The sequence below is a fragment of the Ursus arctos genome, unplaced genomic scaffold (genome assembly GCF_023065955.2).
Source record: "Ursus arctos isolate Adak ecotype North America unplaced genomic scaffold, UrsArc2.0 scaffold_2, whole genome shotgun sequence".
NCBI lineage: Eukaryota > Metazoa > Chordata > Mammalia > Carnivora > Ursidae > Ursus > Ursus arctos.
The window spans coordinates 42,588,538-42,612,314 of NW_026622874.1; positions in this window are offsets into that span (position 1 = coordinate 42,588,538).

Genomic DNA, 23,777 nt, shown 5'->3' on the forward strand with positions numbered 1-23,777 from the left:
GAAAAACAAGTGGGAAATCCTAGCAGACTGTGCAATAGAGTAAAATCACTGCAGCACGAATCCCAAATTATAGTTTAATGTCTCAATGGCTTCAATATTTATGTCACTGAGAAGTGCCTGCGGCAGCAGCGGTCCTTTGCATCCTGTTGTTTTTTACAGTGCTGACGCTCACGGATACTTTTTTAAAAATGTTCCTTACCAGTAAGTTGTTTGGGTACAAAGTTGTGATAGACATACAACATCTTATTTCAATTTTCCTTTTCTTTTTATGATAAGAGCAGAAGTTGTCAGTACGATTGTGACTTGTTTGTTGTTATTAATAAGGATTCCCGTAGATAAAAAAAATCTACACACATTATTTAAATAGCAATCGTTTATGTAGTTAACAATAAAGTTAGATGAATTGCCAATGGCACACAGCGAAGTGGCTGACCTGGGATGTAAACTCGGTCAGTTTAATCATAACATCATAAGGTCTTTGTTAAAGTAACTGCCTCTTACCTGCTTGTTTGTATCAATTCACTTCTCCTGTGTTACAAGTGACCTGTGGCAGGGACGCCTTGGTGGCTCAGTTGGCTAAGCGTCTGCATTCAGCTCAGGTCATGATCCCAGGGTCCTGAGATCTAACGCCATTTCAGGCTCCCTACTCAGCAGGGAACCTTCTTCTCCCTCTCCTCCCTGCTCAGTGCTCTCTCTCGCTATCTCAGTCTCTCTCTCTCTCAAATAAATAAATAAAATAGGTTCTGGGGAGTTTGTGACCTTGTATAATCTCCTTGTCTGAGTGTGGGTAGAATCTGTGACTTGCTTTCAAGCAACAGAATATAGCAAAGGTGATGCAATGTCACATCCTTGATTATGTTACCTTATGTAAAACTCCATCATGCTAACAGATTCGCTCTAGAGACTCTCCTGGCTGGCTTAGTGAAGTAAGTAGCCACGGCGAGAAAGTCCATACTGCAAGGAACTTTGGGCAACCTCTAGTAGCTGAGGGTGGCCTCCAGCAGAAAGCTAGAAAGAAGCTGAGCCTTCTGTCCGCCAACCATGAGGAAACAAATTCTGCCAACAATCTGAGTGTGTTTGAAAATAACATTCTTCTCCAGTCAAGGTTCTAGATGAAAACACAGTCTTATTAACATTCAGTTACAACCTTGAGAGACCCCTAGCCGAGCACTCAGCTAAGCCAGGATCACATGTAAGATATACCAGATTACAGGAAAAGTTTTTTATTAATGGGAAAGAGTAGTGGCAAACATCGTTTGAAATTCAAAAATGTAATGAACAGGTGGCTCTACAGGTCCTCAAGAATCTAACATTCTTACAGATTTGTAAGCATCCACACTGACTGGAGTCTTTTAAAAATAGCAAAGGAAGCTCTACAGTTCTGGCTGTTGGACTTCTGGGCCTTATACTCACCTAATACATGTGTAAAGCTTGAAAGGTGAAAGGCTCGGTTTGGCTGTATACACATTCAAGGGTAGGTTTGGCTGTATATTCCTTGCAAGTTATTTAAAAAGTGTGGAGGAAGAGGATCATTCGAAACCTCCTTTAACAGAAGCAAGAGTATACACCAACCTGGTTTCCTTTTGGAGAAGAGAGAAATGGTGGCAGAAAGAATGAGACCCATCATATTGATTGCTGTTCCCAGTCACTCCAGTCTGACATTTTTTTCTTAAACAATGATTGATAGTAAAAGGATAAACCATATATGTTTGGGTTTTTTTTCCAGATATGTTTGCAGCCAGTGATAAAAAATGCTAGGAGACTGCTATGGTCAATTATTCAAAGAGATGACATTCAGGTCTAAAACTTCAAGACTCATAAATTGAACCCTGCACACTTTACTATTTAGAATGTACCAAATGATGAGAAATAAGCAAAAAACAAACAAACAAACAAAAAAACCACACACCACCAACAACAAAAGTGATGACAAACACTCTTAAGCTTCTAATGAGAAGAATGTACATTTATTTATTTTATTTTATTTATTTATTTTTAAAGACTTTATTTATGTATTTGACACAGAGAGAGAGAGAGAGCACAAGCCGGGGCAATGGGAGAGGAAGAAGCAGGCTCCCCACTGAGCAGGGAGTCAGATGTGGGGATCGATCCCAGGACCCTGGGATCATGGCCTGAGCCAAAGGCAGACATTTAACCAACTGAGCCACCCAGGGGCCCCAATTTTAAAGATTTATTTATTTATTTTAGGGAGAAAGAGCCTGCATGCGTGTAAGGTAGGAATAGAGGGAGAGAAAGTCTTAACCAGACTCTACATTGAACCTGGAACCCAGCACGGGGCTTGATCCCAGGACCCTAAGATCACAACCTGAGCCAAAACCAAGAATCAGAGGCTTAAACACAGAATATCGTGTAAGATTTTTTACCCTCTAGGAATCTGAGGATTATTGTATCTTAGTAGACGTACAAATGACTGGATTTATACATCACCTTAAAAATGGGTACTATAAACAGGAATAAAACAAAACGCTTGCAACTTAGGAAATACTATGGTTATTTCTTCGATGTCTATGGACAAGGATTATATATAAACCACAATATTGCATTAATGTATGTTCCTGAAATAATTAAGAAAGTCAGAGTTTCTTAGTGGCCACTTGAAAAATGTGAAGTACTAGCTGGGATTCTCTAAGGATGTCAGTGAAGTGTGCTATAGGATAAAGAACCACTCAGTTTTTTATTTTTTAATAAGGAAAAAAGTCAAAAGAAGAATATTTCATGATACTGACAACTCGTGAAATTCAAATTTCAGTGTCCATAGATAAAGTTTTATTGGAACACAGCCACACATTTTGTTTAAGTATTTGCCAAAGTTGGTTTCAATAGCAAAACTGAGTAACTACTGAGCAACAGACATTGCATAACCCACAAGGCAGAAAATATTTATTATCTGACACTTTTTAGAGAAAATTTATATAAGGTAACTAAAATAATCAAATTCATAGACTCATAAAGTAGAATAGTGGTTTCCAGGGGCTGAGGGAAGGAATGGAGAGGCAGTGTTTAATGGGTATCGGATTTCAGTTGAGGAAGATGAAAAGTTCTGTAACTGGTGGTGATAACGGTTGCAAACTAATCAAAGTGTACTTAATGCTGCAGAACTGTACATTGAAAAATGGTTAATATGGTAGATTTTATACTATGTATATTTACCACAATAAAAAGATGTGAATTGCAGTTTCTGAGTGTGATCCTTACTATGCTTTATTCAGACAGCAATTGTCAGTTAATATTATACCTTCTGTTCCAGCGTTGAAGAAAATAGAAAAAAATGTGAATACAATCAAATTGCAGCCACTGAATATTTTTTTGGTGTGTTGTGGACAAAATAAAACCTGACAAGAGATAAACAACCATTTTTTTTCCCGAAGTATATTCAATAGTATGTTTACTATTGAAGGGCAGGATGTATATGAAAGTTTTGAATGATAAATAGGGAAATGTTTTCATAGTATGTTTCTCATTGGAGGTTGGGTTGCGAATTAAGGTTTTGAATGAAAAAAATGTATCATCACAACACTTATAAATTGGTAAAAACAATTTCTATGCTTTACAGTGGCTTGCTTATCTGAGCCAACTAATTTTATTAACACATAGAAGCCACTCTCCTCCCCTGTGGTTATCATAAATGTCAACTGCATATGATTATGAAACTAATTGATATTATGTTGGTTGTACTAGAAACTCCAGCTCTTTACCAAATATCCCTTCTTGCCTTTTCCCTCAAGTGGAATCCCAGTTTTTTACTGTATATATTACCTAGCTAAATACTAAATTTCCCAGCTTTCCTTGCAGCTACTTATGGTCATGTATTGGTCAGTGAGGCATAAGTGGAAGAGGCTGATGTGACTCTAGGAAGTCTCTTTAATGAAGAGGAGACAAACACTTCTTCCTCTCTTTCTGTTTTACTCGTAAAGTAGACCTCGTGGCTGGAGCCAGAGTAGCCATGATGGAATTGTGAACAATAGCTGCACACTAAGATTGCACGAGGAGAAAGCTGGAAGAAGCCTGGTTCCCTCATATCAACATTTTGACTGTCAGCTGTCAAACTTCTCTCATGTGGAGAGGAATCAAAGTCTATCTTTTTTAAAAATTCATTATTATTTTGTTTCTACTTTTCTTAGCTGGGTCAAATTCTAAGAATTCCCTTTTTAAGAAGGCCAGTAAAACCACAGTTTCTGTCAAAAAGAGATGAAATTTCTTTTGACATCACTTAGGTGAACAGGAATGCATTCTTAGACAACTTTTAAAGTTTATACACTCTTATGCACTGACTGCTGAGAGGCGATGCTGGCCAGATTAGACACTACGAATACAAATCTCTGTGCTAATATCTGTGCAGGTACCATCACACCACCATGTAAATATTCTAAGTCATGATATTTATACTAATCTATTTTCATAATTTTGACAGGAAATGAAGCATAAATATTCATACGTTGCTACATTTACGTGGCCGCGGGGGCCTAATCCTTGTTTGGAAATAGGATATTCTCCAGGTTGGAGAAATTAATTTTTCATAGACATCACTGGGTAAAAATTAAACCAACTCAAAAATGAATCCTCTTTTTATGCATTTCTCCTTTTTTAAAAAAAATTTTAATACTTGAGAATGCCCTCAGCAATATTATGTGAATAGAAAATGCTGTCGTATGGGTCTTGCTGCAAGACTTGACTCCTGTTCTTCAGACTAATCTTACAGAAAAGAACTGTGGATGTTAGAAAGGCCACCAAGATCCATGTGTTCAGACAAATTGTGGTTTGAAGACTAATTAAGTTTTATTTATTTTTTCAAAAATAGAAGTAACAAAGGCAGATCTTCATTTGCTGAGAAACAGGTTAACTATCCTGCCAATTGGATTATTTCTGAATTCCTGGGATTTTATGACTAACAATGACTGTATATGTTGGAGGAATTTCACTAGTTTCTACAACCACATGCTCTCCAGAGTGTTCCAGAAAAAGCCGGGCAGGTGATGAAACACCTTGTGACAGAATATCTGAAGCAGAATGTTTGTTTCTAAGTATATTTCCAGTTTTAAAATAAGTTATTATAGAACCTGTTGCATAAAAACCTTAATAATAACCTTTCCCTTTGTTGTGTTAATAAGCTTATTCTACTTGGGGAGGTAGAGCAACAATTTTTGTTATTTTATATTGAATAAGGTGCCTTTCAATTGTATTTATTAATTTTCTATTTTTTGGAACACAAATGTGGAGGCAATTCTTAAATTTTCTTAAATTGCTAATCACATTGGTAAAGATATAGATGCTATTCACTTGAGGAAAATACAAGTTCTCGTGTATTTAGTTATATTTTTGAATAATGATAATTTGTCATTTTTCTTTCATCTTTAGGAGATGAAGTTAAGGACTCTGTGGGTTTGTTTTTTTTTTTTTATAGCACCGTATCATGACACCCAAAATGGGTACTTTACCTCATCTCAAAGTGAAGCAGAGAAGCTATTTTTGTTTGAAAATGTGGCAGTTCCTCCTATTGTGCATGGTGATTGCCCTCTTCAGCCTATATGAAATGATACCGTGGGGAAAGATGTTTTGCTCAGTGTTAACTTGGATATTTGAGATTATCATATTGTTTTTTTCCAAGGGAATTTTGTGTCTGTATTTAATATAATTTTGAGTACAATATATATTTTAAAGATTTTATTTATTTATTTATTTGAGAGCGAGAAAGAGAAAGCACACAAACACACACACACACACACACACACACACACACACACACGAATGGGTGGAGGGGCAGAGGGAGAGAGAGAGAATCTCAAGCCGACGCCATGCTCAGTAAGGAGCCAGACAGACACAGGGCTTGATCCCACAACCCTGAGATCATGACCTTACTTGAAATCAAGAGTTGGATGCTTAACTGATTGAGCAAACCAGGTGCCCCTATAATTTTGACTATATTAAGGTGAGAATTCTATGATTAATTTTTTTAAAAAAAATACCTTTTTTATTTTAAGAAAAAAATATGTCTTTATGAAGTCTGTAGTCATGTCCTCTCTCTATATCAAAACGAGATCAAATTTCTTTTAGAAGCAGTTGGTTGGAAGGAATCTTAGTCAACTTTCATATTTTAGTTACTGTGGAATCCTGAGTACTAAAAACAGTACTGTTGATTTATGTGCTAGGGTTTCCATTTTGAATCTCTGCTACTTGTACTTGTCAGAGATATTCCTACCTATGAATTTTTAGAGACATAATGTTTTTCAAAATATTATTTGCATGATTTTTATAAGAAGTGTTGAGTATGCCTATTTTATAGAAGCACAGACTAAACCTACCAGATTAAGAACAAAATATTATTTTTAAAGTTGAGGAAAAAATATGAAAGTTTCCCATGACTGGTTTGACCAATGGTTTGATTATATGCTCCTTTTTTCATAGCTGTTGAATTCATTTTTCACTCATCACATAAAGAAATTAATATAGAATTATGAAGCATAAAACCCACATAAAATGACCCAGCCGAACATAAAACATTCTTTTTCAGGATAGATTAAAATCAGTTGCTACAAATCTTTTTTTTTTTTTTTAAGATTTTTTATTTATTTATTTGACAGAGAGAGAGCCAGTGAGAGAGGGAATATAAGCAGGGGGAGTGGGAGAGGAAGAAGAGGCTCCCAGTGGAAGAGCCTGACGTGGGGCTTACGCCCTGAGCCGAAGGCAGACGCTTAAGGACTGAGCCACCCAGGCGCCCCAACTTGCTACAAATCTTCAACTGAGAGGCGGTTGGCATTGATATTCAAATGAAAGTAAACTTCAGTGAAAAATCCCTCCAAATTTCTTGGTCTAGGATTAATTCACATAATCAAAATTATCTGTAATATTCTCCCTCTCATCTGTATGTAACTATTATTGTTATTATTAACACGTTTTCTTTTATTTTAAAAGTGGTAGAGAATCTTTTCTTAGTTATCCTAAAATCTGTAGTCTCCATGTGTTCTGCTTTAAAACTGCCCTAAAACTCTGTGGCATAAAGAAATAACTATTTTATTATATTTTGTGATTTTGTGGTTCAGAAATTCAGGCAAAGATCAACTGGGCCATTCTTCTATTTTACCTGATATTGACGTGGGTCACCCGGTATTATTCAGCTAGCAGCTAGGTGGTCTGGAGTTTCTAATATGATCATTCTGGCACCTTGAAAGGGATAGCTGAAAAACTGGGTTCGGATGGACTCATACTTTCCAGGTAGTCTCAGGTCCTCTCCATGTAGCATGTTCAGCAGGATAGTCAATCTTTTACATGGCAGCTCAGATTTCCAAGAAGGAGTGTTCCAAGAGGCTCAGGTGGAAGCTATCAGGTGTCTTATGACGTGACCTTGCTAGTTTCACAATGTCACTTCTACTACATTCGGTTGGTCATGTAGGTCCACAAAGTCAGCTCAGATTCAATGGGAGGGGAATTAAAATCCACTTTCCAATGGGAAGAACAGAAAAGTCTTTGTGGCCATCTTTATTTTACCACAGAAGTTTTGCTGAATATAATTTAATTGATTCATAAATGCTGAGAAGTTATGGCTTAGAAATTATGAATATGGTCTTTGGCATTAAAGTAGTCAGTGTGACAATCCCAGCTCTTGGCATTATTATTAGCTCTACAACTGAGGAAGACATTTCTCTGTTCTTCAGCTTTCTCATCATGGGGCTCATATGCCTACCTTAAATCTTTTATTTTTATTAAATATGATACTGTTTATCCTTCACCTAATCTTTTGCCAAGTAGAAGGGGTAGAGAGGATTCTGCATTTAATCATTTTATTATGCCATTTGATATCGTTTGATTTATGAGGTTTTGGACATAAAAAATACAAAACGAGTTAGACTTTAATATTTGGATTCTTCAAATAATTGCATATTTTCTCTCAACACTGACTTAATTTAGTGGAATCTAATTTTTGGCAAGCAATATTAAGTAACAACTATATTTTAATAACATTGTGCTTTGAAATTCACTAAGTGATTTTATACACATATATCATCAACCCTTACAATGACAATTTAAAATAAATAAAATGATGACAATTTCCTTTTTTTAACAGATAAATTAAAAGTCAAGAGAAATTAATTTCCTTTTTAAAGCTCACATAACCAGAGCAAATTCAGGTCTCAAACTCAAGTTGTAAGTTTGAGTCACAAGAAAGAGCAGAATATTTTTGACATGTTGTTTACTAACAACCTTAAACACATGTAAAGGTGAGAAGGAATCCTAATGTGTTATTAAACATCTAAGTAACATAAATACTGAAAACTGTTACACTTATAAAAAATTAATACATTCATCGCATGAGAGAATACCACGTTAGCTAATTATGACTAATCTTTAGGTTACAGGCAACTAATTTACAATTTATTAAGCGCCTTCCATGTGTCTAATTCTGGACTCAGAATCTAAAAAAGAATCTAAAAAACACTCTACCAAAAGAAAGATAAATAAATTTGGAAATTCAGAAATGATTTAGTTCTCATTATCATTCTGCTGGTACAGAATGCTAATAATAGCACTGAGAAACATTACTTGTATATTAGCATAATTTTCTCCTTGATGCCACCATTATGGTTTACTTAAGTTGACAAATGACTGCTGCCCAATGCCACACCTGCTACCTTTTCCATAACAGCAAACAATATTATGCTATTGAGCTATTAGAAAGGTTAATTTCTATTTTCTGCAATTATGAATGACATGGTTAGAGGAGGTTATAGATACCTGAATTACTGTGATTACTGTTTGCTAGAAATTATGCAAATATGCATAAAAGCAAAGTTTGTGAAAAATGATATTGGGCTAAACTTGATTTAGCCTAGTTTTATTAATGTTATACCTCAAAGTGTAAATAAAACACCAATGTAATAAAATCCAAATTTAAGTGTAAATATTATTTTATTATGAAGCACAAATAGGATACTTGTTAGGATAACATTTTTGCTGTACCAGTGTTGTGCTTGGTATCATTGTTGAGGTATTCTGAAACACACTAAAATCCAGTCTTACATAATATATAATTTGAGTATGATGCTATTCTATTTTTTTTTTCCCTAGGAGCACTGCATACAAATATGTTAGGCTCATCTTAGATGCCAAATATTTTATTTGCAGTTATAATTTACAAAAGACTCCCTTGGTTCCACTAAGTGTAAGTTTCTGTAATTTTATTTATATTCTAGTAATATCAGCAATATCTCAATTACTCACAATATTTTAATACTCAAATCTTTGAAGCTCAATTTTTCTAATATACTAAATTTCATCACTAAGCTGTATTTCCATTTATACATATCTTTAGTACTTTCTTTAGTTCTTTCTTAGTATGACAATAGGGGTGAAGGACCCATAATACTTTGAAGAAAACTTGGGAAGCATTTTCTGTGTTACTTAACCTTAAGGAACTGAATTCATGCTAATGGTCAAAATTTTGAAAATGGTATGTGGATAGATGTGAATAGGTTATCATCAGCTTATTGATCAACATTATATAAAAATGAAGTAAAAATTTCAAAATTATATTTTACGATAAATTATACTACCTTTCAAAATTTATTTCCGAAAATTAAAACACAGTAAAAATTATCATGCATGCACATATTTTATATGTACTACTATATTCACATATATGGCACATCCAAGAAAATACCAAATGTGTATGTATGTTTTATAACCTTACATCTGAGAAAACAAATGTTTAAATGTTTTAATGAAGGAGGTAATCATTCTATGCTAGTTTTTAAAACTATGCTACTATGAAGAAAAATTTAAGCATGTTCTTATAAGAAAAGCCAATCATAAGTATATAATTCATAAATATAAGTTAATATTGCTTCAAATATCATACAGGATTTCATGAAAGAATGGAAACATTATATTTATTTTAACACTATTAATTATGTGTTTATAGGATGCTGTTTTTTTAAAAAAAGAAAACCCACACATTTTCAAGTCATGTATTTGAAAATTTAGTTATTAGAATATTATTATTCAAAATCAACCACAAAATCATGGGTGGTTATGAGAGAGAATACCGAGCTATTCAACTTCTGCTCTGTTCTTCCTGGGCATACAATTAAATCACACAGCCCAGCTTAATTTGCAGTAAGGCATAGTCATGTGACTAAGTGCCATCCAATGATATATAAAGGGCAGAATCCCACTCCCAGGCTTGTTCCATAAAAACCTTTCACATGTGATCATCCATGCTATTTCCCTTTTGCCATCATGCCACCAAAAGGCATAGTAACTCTAGAAACCAAATATTGAATATGTTGAAGACTAAGGTATTGTACCACCAACTAGGAGAGATATGACTACTAATAAGAAATAAGGCTTGCAATTTTATAAGCAAGTGAAGTAAATGCCTATTGTATTTCAAATATTATATATTTTAGGGATGTATGTGTATGCACATGTGTTTGCTATGAGAGTAGGTGTCTATGAGAGCAGGTAGCATGATCTTATATATAGACTCAGAGGACATATGGACTAAAAAACTAATTAAAATTTAAGAAGTGATAAAACTGGGGTGTTTTTTCTGGTTGTTCTTTCCCTATCTTCTTATTTAAAAACTTTTTTTTCCTTCTTTGGTTATAGTGTTCATTATTACAACTGTTCAATAAACCATTTCAATAGATGCAGAAAACATATTTGACAAAATTCAATACCACTTCATAATAAATATTCACAACAAACTAGGGGTAGAAGGAAATTCCTTAACTTGATAAAGTGCATATTTTCAGTTGACATGAATATTTACGTAAAAAATACATGAGAATCAACAGAGAAACTTCTAGAATAAGTGAATTCGTATATTTGCAAGATATAAAATCCAATCACATTTCTATACACTGGCAGTGAACATTTATAATTTGACATTAAAGAAATTGTATTATTTATGATAGCACCAAAAGAAGTAAGTGCATACAAATTGAGTAAAATATGTGTAGGATTGGTACACTGAAAACTATAAAACATTAATGAAATTTTTAAAACTATGTAATGGAGAAATTACAAGTGTCCAAAGGTGGGAAATTTGGGTATGTATGTGTCTTTATGCTTTGAAAGATGTTATAAATATGATGTCAATTTTTCTTAAATTTATAGATTCAATGCAATTCTAATAAAATATAGCAGATTTTTTCTGCAGACCACAAGTTAATTCTAAAATTTACAGGGAAAGACAAAGGAACAAGAATGTTCAAGATAATTTTTTCAAAAATAAAAGTTGAAAGTTCATACTACCTGATTTAAGACCTATTCGGAAGATGAGGTTATCAAGACACTCAAGACAGTGAAGGATTGTCAAAGGATACACTTATATATCAATGGCACAGAATAGAGAGTCCAGAAATAGACCTACAGAAACACAGTCAGCTGATTTTTGACAAGATCTAAAGACAAATCAATAGAATAAGAAATCTTTTTTAAAAAAACGGTGCTGTAAAAATGGAATGTCTACATGCTAAAACATAGACTCAAATTTATTAAAATATTAAGTAAAATTGGACTAGAGACCTAAATATAAAACTTTTTACAAAAGTTTTCATAAACCTTTGTGACTCTGGAATAGGCAAAGAAGTCTTAGATACGTCAATAAAAACGGTTCATGAAAAGAAAATATTAATAAATTATACTTAAAAAAAATGAAAACTTTGGTTCTATTGAAATAGATTCTAAAGAAAATGAAAGAAACAAGCAATAGACCAGGAGAAAATGTTTGTAAATTATGTATCTGAGAAAGGACTTGTATCCAGAATACTAAAATAACTCTCAAAACTCAACAGTATGAAAACGAACAACATAATAAAGAAGTGGGCAAAATATTTGAATACAAATTCCACTAAAGAAGATATATGAATGGCAAAAAAGAATAAAGAAGTTCTTACCTTCATTAGTCATAAAAGGTATGCGTAGTCTAACTGCAGTGTCATAACCACTGCACATGGATTCCAATGGCTAAAAACTGACAAAAATGGCAATACCATGTTTGTTGAAACAAACAGCCATGCACCACAAAGAATGAATTTTACTGTACATAAATTTAGAATTTAATTAGCCATAACTTCCAATCAGAAATTGCCACTTAATAATAATGCACATTTCCTTTCTCTGCAGCTTTGCATGTTGGGACATTTCTTTTTCAGAGAGATGAAAACTATCTGCTTGAAATTTTACACATTGATTTATTTCTGCTTAAAGTAGCTACAAAAATGACATTCAGTCTTAGGCAACATGTCAGTCAGCCCTCAACAATTTGAGGGGATCTTTTGTGTGAGTGTGTGTGTTTAAGTATTATTTCTTACCTCAGTACAGTGTAAGAATTCGAAACTCCTTGTTGAATTATATATTTGTACATTCACTTGAAAATATCAAGAAACATTATTCAAATACACATTTAGACTGAATACGAAAAATAATTAAAACAGGAAATTTGGCAGAGCGACTTTATTCCCATCTTTTTTTGTCTCATTGCTCATAAACTCACAAACCATCAAGAAGACACATACATACCCAACTTGCCCTCCTTTGGGCACATGTGATTCCATCATCATTCTGGATGTGGCCTCAGGCAGCTAGGAACTTTCCTACACTATCCCAGAAATCAACAGCAATTTTCTAATTAGAAAGAAAAAAAAACTAATTAATCCCTAAGTAATTTTGGAAAATTTAACTTCTGAGATAAAACCCACATGAGCTCACTAAGCCATTTCAGAGAGGCAGGAGGTTGTTGACAGTATATCAACCACACTAATTAAAAAACAAATAATCAAACAGAAAAGTTGGCTCAATTCAGTGATTGCTTGGAGAGTAACACATCCTTAGCATATGATGCATTCGAGCTTCCATGAGAATTTATTCTCAGGATCAATTTTGTGCAAGTAATAGAAGCAAGAAAGGAAATGTAAACTCCTGGGCTATTTCAAACATTATATAAACTACTGGGCTATTTTTAAAAACAACAGATCTATTTTTTAATTAAAAAACAAACTGTACATGATAAACGTCTGTGGAGGAAAATATGTAGACCAATATGACATATAACGTTCTTGATCCAAAGAATCAGATGCAGCTTTTATTTTCATTCACTAAGGAAATACGTGTTCCAAGGAATTATAAAATGATTAAAAAGATAAATAAGAAAATATCTGCTCTTATTTCTATAATGGAAGGGAATTAGGGATATTCTAGGAAAGATAATTGCCTTGATCAAAACATGGAGACTTTAAACACCATTGTGTTATTACTGAAAAGTGATTTGGCATTGCACCATGATTATATCCTTGTAATATATTTGTCAAAGTAAAATTAGTAAGTCAAAGCTATATAAATATTTAAGCATTTTGATGTATAATGCCATAATATCTTGTACAGTAATTGTTCACCTCGCATCACCATTGATAAAAATCATATCCCCCATGCACTCACTAAAACGATGTATGTTATCTTTAAAAACTAAAAAAATTTGGAAATAAAAAATAGAACCCATTATTTTTTTAATGTGCTTGTATTTAATTACTGAAGTTGACTCCTCCATCTCTTGACATCTTAAAAGTTTAAATCTAACCAAACTTGTCACATTCAGTGTCATCTAGGAAAGTGTACTAGAATTCATATGCCTTATCACACCACCAATGTTCTCATTCAGTAGACTCATAATTCCTGTGCATCTGTATTTTCACAAAGGTACTAGGGTGATTAGATATGGACCTTCATTTACTGTAACTACCTTCTGGGTTGTTGCTCTTAGATTTACAGGGGAAAATCTCTGCACTAGCATAAACAGGTGAGTTATCAAAAATACTCACATGAAATCAGAGAGGGAAACAAACCATAAGAGACTCTGAACTATAAGAAAAAAACTGAGGGTTGCTGGAGGGGCGGGGATGGAGTAACTGGGTGATGGGCATTAAGGAGGGTACGTGATGTAATGAACACTGAGTGTTATATGCAACTGATGAATCACAGAATTCTACTTCTGAAACTAATAATCCACTATATGTAATTATCTATGGAAGATCTAAATCAAGAGAGTGACAGTAGAACTGAAGAGGGGGGAAAGGATTGGAAATATCTTTAGAAACAAAAAGCCAAAAAATCCAGTTAAGAAATGGGCAGAAGAAATGAATAGACATTTCTCCAAAGAAGACATACAAATGGCCAACAGACACATGAAAAAATGCTCAACCTCACTCAGCATCAGGGAAATACAAACCAAAACGGCAATGAGATACCACCTCACACCAGTCGGAATGGCTAAAATTAACACGTCAGAAAACAGATGTTGGTGGGGATGTGGTGAAAAGGGAACCCTCTAACACTGTTGGTGGGAATGCAAACTGGTACAGCCACTCTGGAAAACAGTATGGAGGCTCCTCACAAAGTTAAAAATAGAGCTACCCTATGAACCAGCAATTGCACTACTAGATGTTTACCCCAAAGGATATAAATAGAGTGATTTGATTGGGGCACATGCACCCCAATGTTAATAGCAGCAGTGTCCACAATACAGAAAGAGCCCAGATGTCCATTGACAGATAAATGGATAAAGAAGATGCAGTATATACACATTTTCCCCAAAAGTTTTATCAAATGCTGGGAACAGAAGCCAGACAAATTGAACAGTGAATGGGCGAGGAGGAAATGGAGAGTGTGAGTATAAACACTTTTACTGAAATTATGGGGAGAGTACATATGCTTGGAAATGAATTCAAAGTCAGCTGTATCCATGTGTTTATCATGCATAGTACTAAAGCCAAGGTACAATTGACTGAATCTAAATCACCATTATCCTATGTACTATTAAGAAAGAAAAAAATCTTTTGCCAATTAAACTACAGTACAACGTAGTCTTGTTACATAGACTTTTATTAAATATTTATATCACTTTGGTGGATAAGCAAAGAAGAAAATAAAGTCAACTGCCAGGCAATGACAGCTACATTACTATTCCTACCCACCAAGCTACAATTATAAGGCTCCTCTGATTATAAGAAGTAATACAATATCAGAAAGGTGATAATGTGGAAAACTGCATTTTAGAGTCACTAAAAATGACACAATACGTATACAAATGAGACTGTGCATAGAGGATACACATTCTTGTAGGCTAAAAGAGAGATCTAAAGTAAAGGTGAACAGCTAATGTTTTCCTACATGTGTAAACAAAAGTATGTCTTAATTATTTATCAACTAATTGTCTTTATTGTGCACAACAATCAGTATTTTGTCTTAACACACAGTTGCTCTATCTCTATTTTTAGTTAGCCTTAAGATATGGCACAAAGGAGAAGCAGAAAAAGAAAGCTGAGTGTTTAGTATGACTTTGGATGCATGAAGTACGTTTTGGAAAAAGGAGTAGCTTTATAAGTAATACTTTGAAAAGCAATAACATATTTCAAGGACTTTTGGATTTCTATCATCTTAGATGAGAGATTAATGAGAGCTTTAATATTAGCTTTTTTGTAAAACTCAGATTGCACCAGGTTTTTAAATTTGCTATGATGAATTGAGTTTCTTTAATAAGAAGTGTTTTAGGTTACCCTTTTTGCATTAAAAAAGAACATCCATTAGTGTTACAAACTTATTGTCCTGCATCATTTCTCAGCTTTCAAAGTTGGCATTGTGAAGGAATACTAGAAAAATATTCAAATTTTAGTTACTTGGTATGAATCAAACAAAAAGTTAGCAGCCTGACTCCTATTAATGAGTTAAATAATTACACCTCTCAGGAAATGAAAAATGACTTTCTTAAAGTTTTCTTACTCAACCAAAGGTAATATTCCAAAATATTGAATAACTCATAGAATGGATAATGAGCTCCTTTGTTTTTTCTCCATTGTTAAGTTCAAAGCTATACTTTGATTTAAAAGGGAGGTTACCATATCTAGACTAGTGCATTTTTATCACATAATTTTTGATTTTGGCTGAAATTACTGAGCATACATGTACCGAGAAAATTTTCATGTGCTATTAACCTCTAAGGGTGACATAAAGTGAACCAAACTGTACAGTATCTTAAATGCAGGGGAGGTGCTCTCTACATATCATTTTTATTTAATATTGTTACAGAAAATCAGGACCCATGTTAATGTTCTTATAGGTAAGAATAGTTGTGGAAAATGAGAGTAGAGGGAATGAAGTAATTTAAATAAGATTATTGCAGCAGAAAAACTGGAATTATGATTTAAACTCTAAACCTATGCTACACCAAAGTGAAATAGCTATAATAACAACAACAAGCACAACTATAGAATCATTGTGTTATATATAGAATATTTATGTATATACATATATAGTAGAGTAGTATACATAACATATATATATAGATATGGATACATATTATGGGTATTATACATACGGATATATTATATATGAATATTAAAGATTTTATTATATATGTATGTATATATTTCAGAATTTATACAATTTTACTCAGTTTTCAAACTGGGGACCCAAAAGACTAATCAAAATTTATAAAAATAACCGAAATAAAAATAACCAAATCCCAGGTTGTAAAAAAGAATGGGAACTCATTTAGGACCAAAAAATTCCAGCTCCATAAAGAAATAATGACCCCAATGACTAATGATATTAAGCATTTTTCATGTGCTTATTGGCCATTCGCATATCTTTTTTTTTTTTTAAAGAAATGTCTATACCAATCCTCCATTTCTAAATTGGGTTGTCTTTTTACCATTGAGCTGGAAGGACTCTCTATATATTCCAGACTGAAGTACCTTCTCAGAGATATAATTTTCAAATATTTTTGCTCATTCTATTCTTTGCCTTTTTATTTTGCTTAATAATTTCTTCAGGAATGTAAGTGATTTCATTTTGATGAAGTCCAGTTTTTAATTTTTTTCTTTTATTGCTCATACTTTTGGTATTATTTTTAAGAATCAATTGCCAAATCTAAGGTCACAGAAATTTGTCCCTAAGTTTTATTCTAAATGTTTTATAGTTTTCTCATGTTTAAGGACAGACTGTCCACATTACGATCGATTAAGAAAAGTTCCTGCCACTGATAGAACTTGAGCATTTTCCAACCTTTGAGCCTGAATATGGGAGAGGAACATAATGGGAATCAAACTGGTCTTCTCTCTGTCTCATAGAGTAGCCTGTGTGACTTCCACCTTAACAAATTCTTTGGTATGCCTATACCAGGTAGTTGCCATCACACCAAATTTAGCCAACTGCTGGGTATATCCCCCTCAGGTGACCCTGCAGATAAACATCCAATTGCTATGCTGCTGAATACTACAAATGGACCTTTCTCTACACATGGACCTTTCTAGTACCTTGGATACTTCAGCCTTATTTCTTTGAATGCAATGGATTCCTGAACTGGACTCTGATGCCTCAGATCTCTTCGTGTTTGTTTCACTCAGAGTTCATCAAAATTCCCGGATGTGAAGATTCATGTTTTTTGCTGGATTTGGGAAGTTTCAAGCCATTATTTCTTTGAATTTTCTTATCTGGTCTTTCCTCTCCTTTCCTTCTGGTACTCTCACTACACATATATTGGAGAGTCACAAATCTTGAGTCTCTGTTCATGTTTTCTTTATTCTTTTTCTCTCCATTCTTTGATTCATATATTGTCTATCTATACATGTTCAAATTTACCAACTCTTTCTTCTGAAAGCTCAGATCTACTGTTGAGCCCAACTAGTGAGTTTCTCCTTTCAATTATTGTACTTTTCAAGTCAGAATTTCCATTTTGTTCTTTTAAAAAAATAATTTCTCTTTATTGTTATTCCTATTTGATATGACATTATCATCATCCCTTAATTTACTTTTTTTTTTAATCATGGTTCCCATTAGTTCTTTGAGCATATTTATAATGGTTAATTTGAAGTCTTTGTTTAACTTGACATCTGTTTGTTTTCATAGAAAGTTCCCCCTATGTATGTGTCATAGTTCACTGTTGTTGTTGTTGTTGTTGTTGTTGTTGTTGTTGTTGTTGTTGTTTTTTCACATGCCTCAAGTTTTTATTGGAAATTGGTCATTTTTGATATATACTGCAACAAGTCTGGGTACTGATAACCCCCAGGACTCTGACATCACAGGAACAAAATGCCTACCACAGAGTTCAAATGGTTTTGGGTTTTTGTGTGTGTGTGTGTGGTTTCTTTTTTTTTATTTTTATTTTTTGATGTAAAGTTCGATGATTCAAGAGTTGCGTATAACACCCAGTGCACCATGCAATACGTGCCCTCCTTACTACCCATCACCAGTCTATCTCATTCCCCCACCCCCACCCCTTCCCTCTGAAGGCCTCAGTTTGTTTCTCAGAGACTATGGTTTTTTAAAAAGTGTTTTCACTGTTGTTACCAGCCTCCCTAGGGAGTGGATCCATAGGATTTCTCAGGCTGTCATGCTAGAATTAGAACCCTCCTAACATTTCCTTCTGATCCAAATCTAATCAGTCTTATTCCTCTATTGCACTTCAAAACTTGCTCTGATGAAGATCAATAATGATACCCAAATTGCTAAAACAAATTGTCAGTCAATTTTTGATTCTCATTTTATTTTACTTGTCAGCAGCATTTAAAGAATTGGGTTACTCTCATCTTATGGGGAAAAGTAATAATAAGCAATTGAAAAAAAATCCTTCTTAATTGACTTACAGGATACCATGTTATTCTTCCTAACTCATTGGCCATTCTTTTTCTTCTTCCCCCTCCCCCTCCTCCTCCTTCTGTCTTCCTCTTCTTCTTTCTTCCTCTTCCTCTCCTTCTTCTTCTTCTTCTTCTTCTTCTTCTTCTTCTTCTTCTTCTTCTTCTTCTTTCTTCTTCTTCTTTCTTCTTCTTCTTCTTCTTCTTCTTCTTTTTTGCCTTTCCATTTTCCTAGCTTCTAAATATTGGAAGGCTGGATCACTTCTTGGTTCCCTCCTCTAAGCTCACTTCCTTGCCAAACCATCACACTGATGAATCCAAATGTATCATTCCAGGAAATAATTTCCCCCTGAGTTACAGACTTGCCTATCAAATTGCTTAATAAGAAATTTCAAATTAGATGTCTATCATCTAGAATTAGTATGTCTGATGCTGGACTCCTGATTGTACCATACTCATGACCTCATCTAACACTAATTACTTCCTAAAGACCCCATCTGCAAATACCATCACATTGCGGATTAGGACTTCAATATATGGATTTGGAAGGAACACAGACATTCAGTCCATAACAGATACCTACCTTTACCTTCTATTCAACTTCCCCTTGATTATTCCTCTGCATCTTAATAATGTTGGTGTTCATTGAATGTATTTCTGCCTCATGGCCTTTCATAGTTCTTGATCTCACTGCCTAGAAGTATATCCTTCCACAGTCCACTCCCTCAAGTCCTTCAATATTTGGCACATCCTAGAAAGTAATTCCTTAACTCTACATTGAAAATTACAGCACCCTTATTCTCCTACCTGATTTATTTTCTTTCACAGCACTGATCACCTAGTAATATTCTATTCAGTGCTGTCTGTCTCTCATGAGAATTTGAATTCTCTTAGACAAGAGATTTAATTTTTTAAATTTACTGCTATATCTCAAAACTTCTATAGTCATGTATGACACACAGTTAAAAATATGCACTTTTAAGTCGAATCAAATTGCAATACACTAATTTCGACTACCTTGAGAAATATATAATTGAAATTATTAAAATTATAATTAAATATCAATAGCACAATTTGTTGTTTAATATCTGTTTTTCTATTATTAGATTGTAAACTCAATGGATTAATGATTTTTCTGAATTATTTAGTACTGAACTTTTTAGCAGTTTTAAGAGTGCCTTCCTCACCATTGGGGCTCAATGAATACTGTTGAGTGTTTATCTATCTACCTCTCTATCTATCAATTATCTATCTTCATAAGAATAGCTTGTTGCCAATAGGACTCCTATTTGTGGATTTTCCACTTTATATTGTAGAACTCTTCTCTAAATTACCATGCATTATTCTGTATTATCTCTGTGGTATCTCTGTTTTAATGCAATAGAAAATCTAGGAAACTAAATTACAGTAGGAAGAACTCTTCCTTTCAAACTTGAAAAGATAGCGTTTTAGAGAAATTCTAAATTCTTTTACAGAGGAAGTTTCATTTTTTAAAAATTCAACCACCTTAATAAAGCTAGTTTGTCAAAATAAATGCCACCTGCAGCATTTTGTGTTGCATTCATTGAAATGATTCATTTGTGGGCAAATCAGTTGCTGTATAATGTTTTCTATAAAGTCTAGCACAGCTGGTTTTTAATTTGTCTATAAAGCAAAAATTCCCTTTGGAGTAAGTGTTTTCATTTGGATACTTAGATTTGTCATGTTTACAAACAGTATTTTCCTTACTTTATGGGCAAAGAAAAGTATAATAAGAGAGTCAATGTGCATACATACAAATACACATTAAGTAACTTCTAATTAGCTTGCTTCTTATTCTAAGTAAATAGATAATGTTCAAAAATAAACTAATGGCAAGAGTACACCTAATAAAAGGAAGCATGTGCTTATTTGACTTAACCTATATTTAAATTATGAACATGGTCATCCAAATAAACACCTTTGCATAGCACTTTAGAAGACATTCCTACCTACTTAATGCAAACTTAGTGAGATCGTCATGATATGAAATAATATTGTCATTTTATACAATTTTATTACATTTTATATGGAACTGACTTTTCCACTAATGCCAGGGTCAAGAATAAGGCCCTGGCTCTTTTTGTTCTAGTTCAACACTTTTTCTATTCCATATATTCGTCTACACCTATTTTCAGTAGGTCATGTACTTGGCTTTGTTTTCATTGAGATGAATAGGCTTGTATACTTGGCCTCTCAGACTTCCTTAAAATCCAAGCTGCTTTAAAGCAAATAAAGGTGCTCAAAGAATGAAATGAAGATAATTACATTCAAATATTAAGAAGCCATGATTCTCATATCATTATCATATCTAATGAAATTTATTTATACTCAAAAGCTCACGGTTTTATACTCAAACAATTGGTAAAGGGAAGGCATGCTACTTTGAGGGTAGAGTGCATTTCAACAATAGGGCACAGCCCTGTTTCATCAGAGTAACTTAAGTGTAACATCCACAGTGTCACAACCGTATTTTAAGGTTTAGCTTTTAAACTTTTTTATACCTCATTTCTTATGCATGAATACACTTTAATAATTAAGATAAAATAATGTCACACAAACAATTTCTATATTCTACAATGCTATTTTTGTATCTGTTGCTTCATCATGAGTGTTGACATCTGTTTAACAGCAATCTGTTTTAAGAAGCCCTACAGGTGATGCTGATGCAAGCCAAGTCATAAGAACTGCTGATTTATGGTGTAGAGTAAAAATTTAGTACAAAGAGCTACCATAATACAGTGGCTCAAAGACAATAGATATTTGTTTTTCCTTCAAATAAGTGTGCAGATGTAGGAGGGTACTTCTTATCATTCCATGTGTCATAGTTACAGGTGACTCTGTCCTAGGGACCCAGTAGCTGTCATTCTAAAGGTATTGGAGGCTGGCTCACCAGTATTCACATGTGTTTCAGCCCAAGGAAGTGAGAAAGGGAAGCCATTGAACTGTTAGTGAAGATACTGTTTACATCTCCAAAATCCCAAGATCTCAGTGAAATGGTAAATTTGAGGTTTATTTCTTATTCACACGAAGTCCTAAACAGTGGGTGGATCTCTTGACCCTGAAGAGATGCTTCAAGGATCTAGGCCTGTTTCTTGTGATTTCATTATTGTCAACAAGTGAATTCCAGTTTTGTCATGCTTGTCTTCTTCTAGCTGGTGGAGGAGGAAAGACCATGAAGTAACAATTTGGGAACTATTCAGGGAGAAGTGGAAGGGGCACAGATCATTTACAGAACATTCTATTCTCTTAAAATGCAGCACACGGAACACTTGACTGAAAGGGGGGATGGGAAGTATAATCTAGCTGTACATTAGGAAGAAAAGGAAATATGTTCATTGAAGAGCTACAAAGTTTATGCCATCTGGAATGGAGTTTTCTTTTTAAAGTTGTAAAGGAGGCGTTTCATCTTTCATTCCCTCTCACTTCTTACTGACCTAAAATGTTAATCATATACCAACTTGAGCTGCAGCATCCAGGAAAAGAAATGTCTTCTCTGTAGCTATATGCTCAGATTAAATTTGGCGGATACTATTTTAAGTGGAAGAAGAAAATAATTAATAGTGGTGAAAATGTAGCATTTTCTGCCACAACTTTTCACACATTAAGTCTGCAAGTATATTTGTTTAATTAAAGTTGAATATGGATTGTGGGGACAGCATTCATTTACAGTTAATTTTCATTTAGCAAAATTTCCTGAAGAAATGAAGTGACAGTGTAAGTGTGTTTGCTTTTCCCTTCCCTCTAATGTTAGTTGTTTCATCTCTCAATCTTAACACTATGCTAAAAGATTTTATGGAGTCTTACTTTGTATTCAATGAGCTATTATTAATTCAGTAAAAGGCTTCTGATTCAGTGGCTTAGAATTTTAAAGAAAGCATTTACTAAAACATCACATAGCTTTAATTAAGTGCTTAGCTTTTCTTGAAATATGGCAGGTGTCTGTCTAAATAAATTTCTATGTAATTGATTAGCAGCTGTCTCCATGTAATATTAAGAATTAGTGTAGCATTTGATTAAGAATTCACTCTTGATTAGGTGAATATCACCTAAAGGAAATTAGATCTCTAGAAAAAAAACCCTAACTTTAACTGGAATTACACTATTGTTTGTTGGAAACACTGCTAAATATTTTCACATATAGTAGCTAAATTAATGATGTCATTGGTAGTAAGGCCATTTCTATAAGAAATGATTGAATAAAGGATAATATAGAGAAGAGGTAGGATTAGATGAGACACTAAGGAAGAAGGGGGGAAACAAAACGCAGAGGATACAAGTCCAGAAAGACAGGCTGTTAAGTTGGCTTCATCGCAAATGGCATAAATCACAGAGCTGAGAATAGTGTTACATTAAATGCACAGCAAACTCAAGTAGGTCCTTCACAATACCCAGTAATTCCATTTTTTCTGATCAGCTCTTTGAAGCTTGTTTCCCCATTTTCAACAGAGGGTATTACACACATCTCCTAATATGCCCAAATTTCTAATTCCAACTCTCCCCCTTTACTCTTCCTTCCAACTCATAGCCTCAATTCACACTTTATGATATTAGATTAGATAGAGAGGAACTTTTTCATCTTTCCAATGTGTGACTGAAACCATCTTCTTCCATGGATAAACTGTCTTCCAGCAAATACCAATTCCTCTTTGATCTCTTTTCTCATGTATCATTGAGGTCATTCTCTTTAATCTCTTTAGCATACAATGAATCTAAAAGTTTCTTTTAAAGGAAAATTCTTCCTTATTTTCACAAAAGTCTTCAGCATCTACACCACCACCACACACCCATCCTCACATGTGGTTGGCATTTGCTCCCTACCCCTTCACTCTTCATCTCACTCTAAGATAGCTTCCCCTTTCTCCATACCACTGAGATGATCATTTCCATTGTTATAGAAGAGTTCCATGTTACTGCATCCAAAGGTACATACTTTTTTTATCTCTTCACTTTACTCAATCTTTCAGAGAGATTAAATCCAGTGCCTGATTCTCCCTTTGTCAAATGAACTATTGTTGTCTTGCTTCCTTGAGAAGATACACTCTTGGATTTCTGATTTGTTTCTTTTTCTCTAGACTTTTTTTCTAGACTTGTTCTTTCTACATAATTCCTACA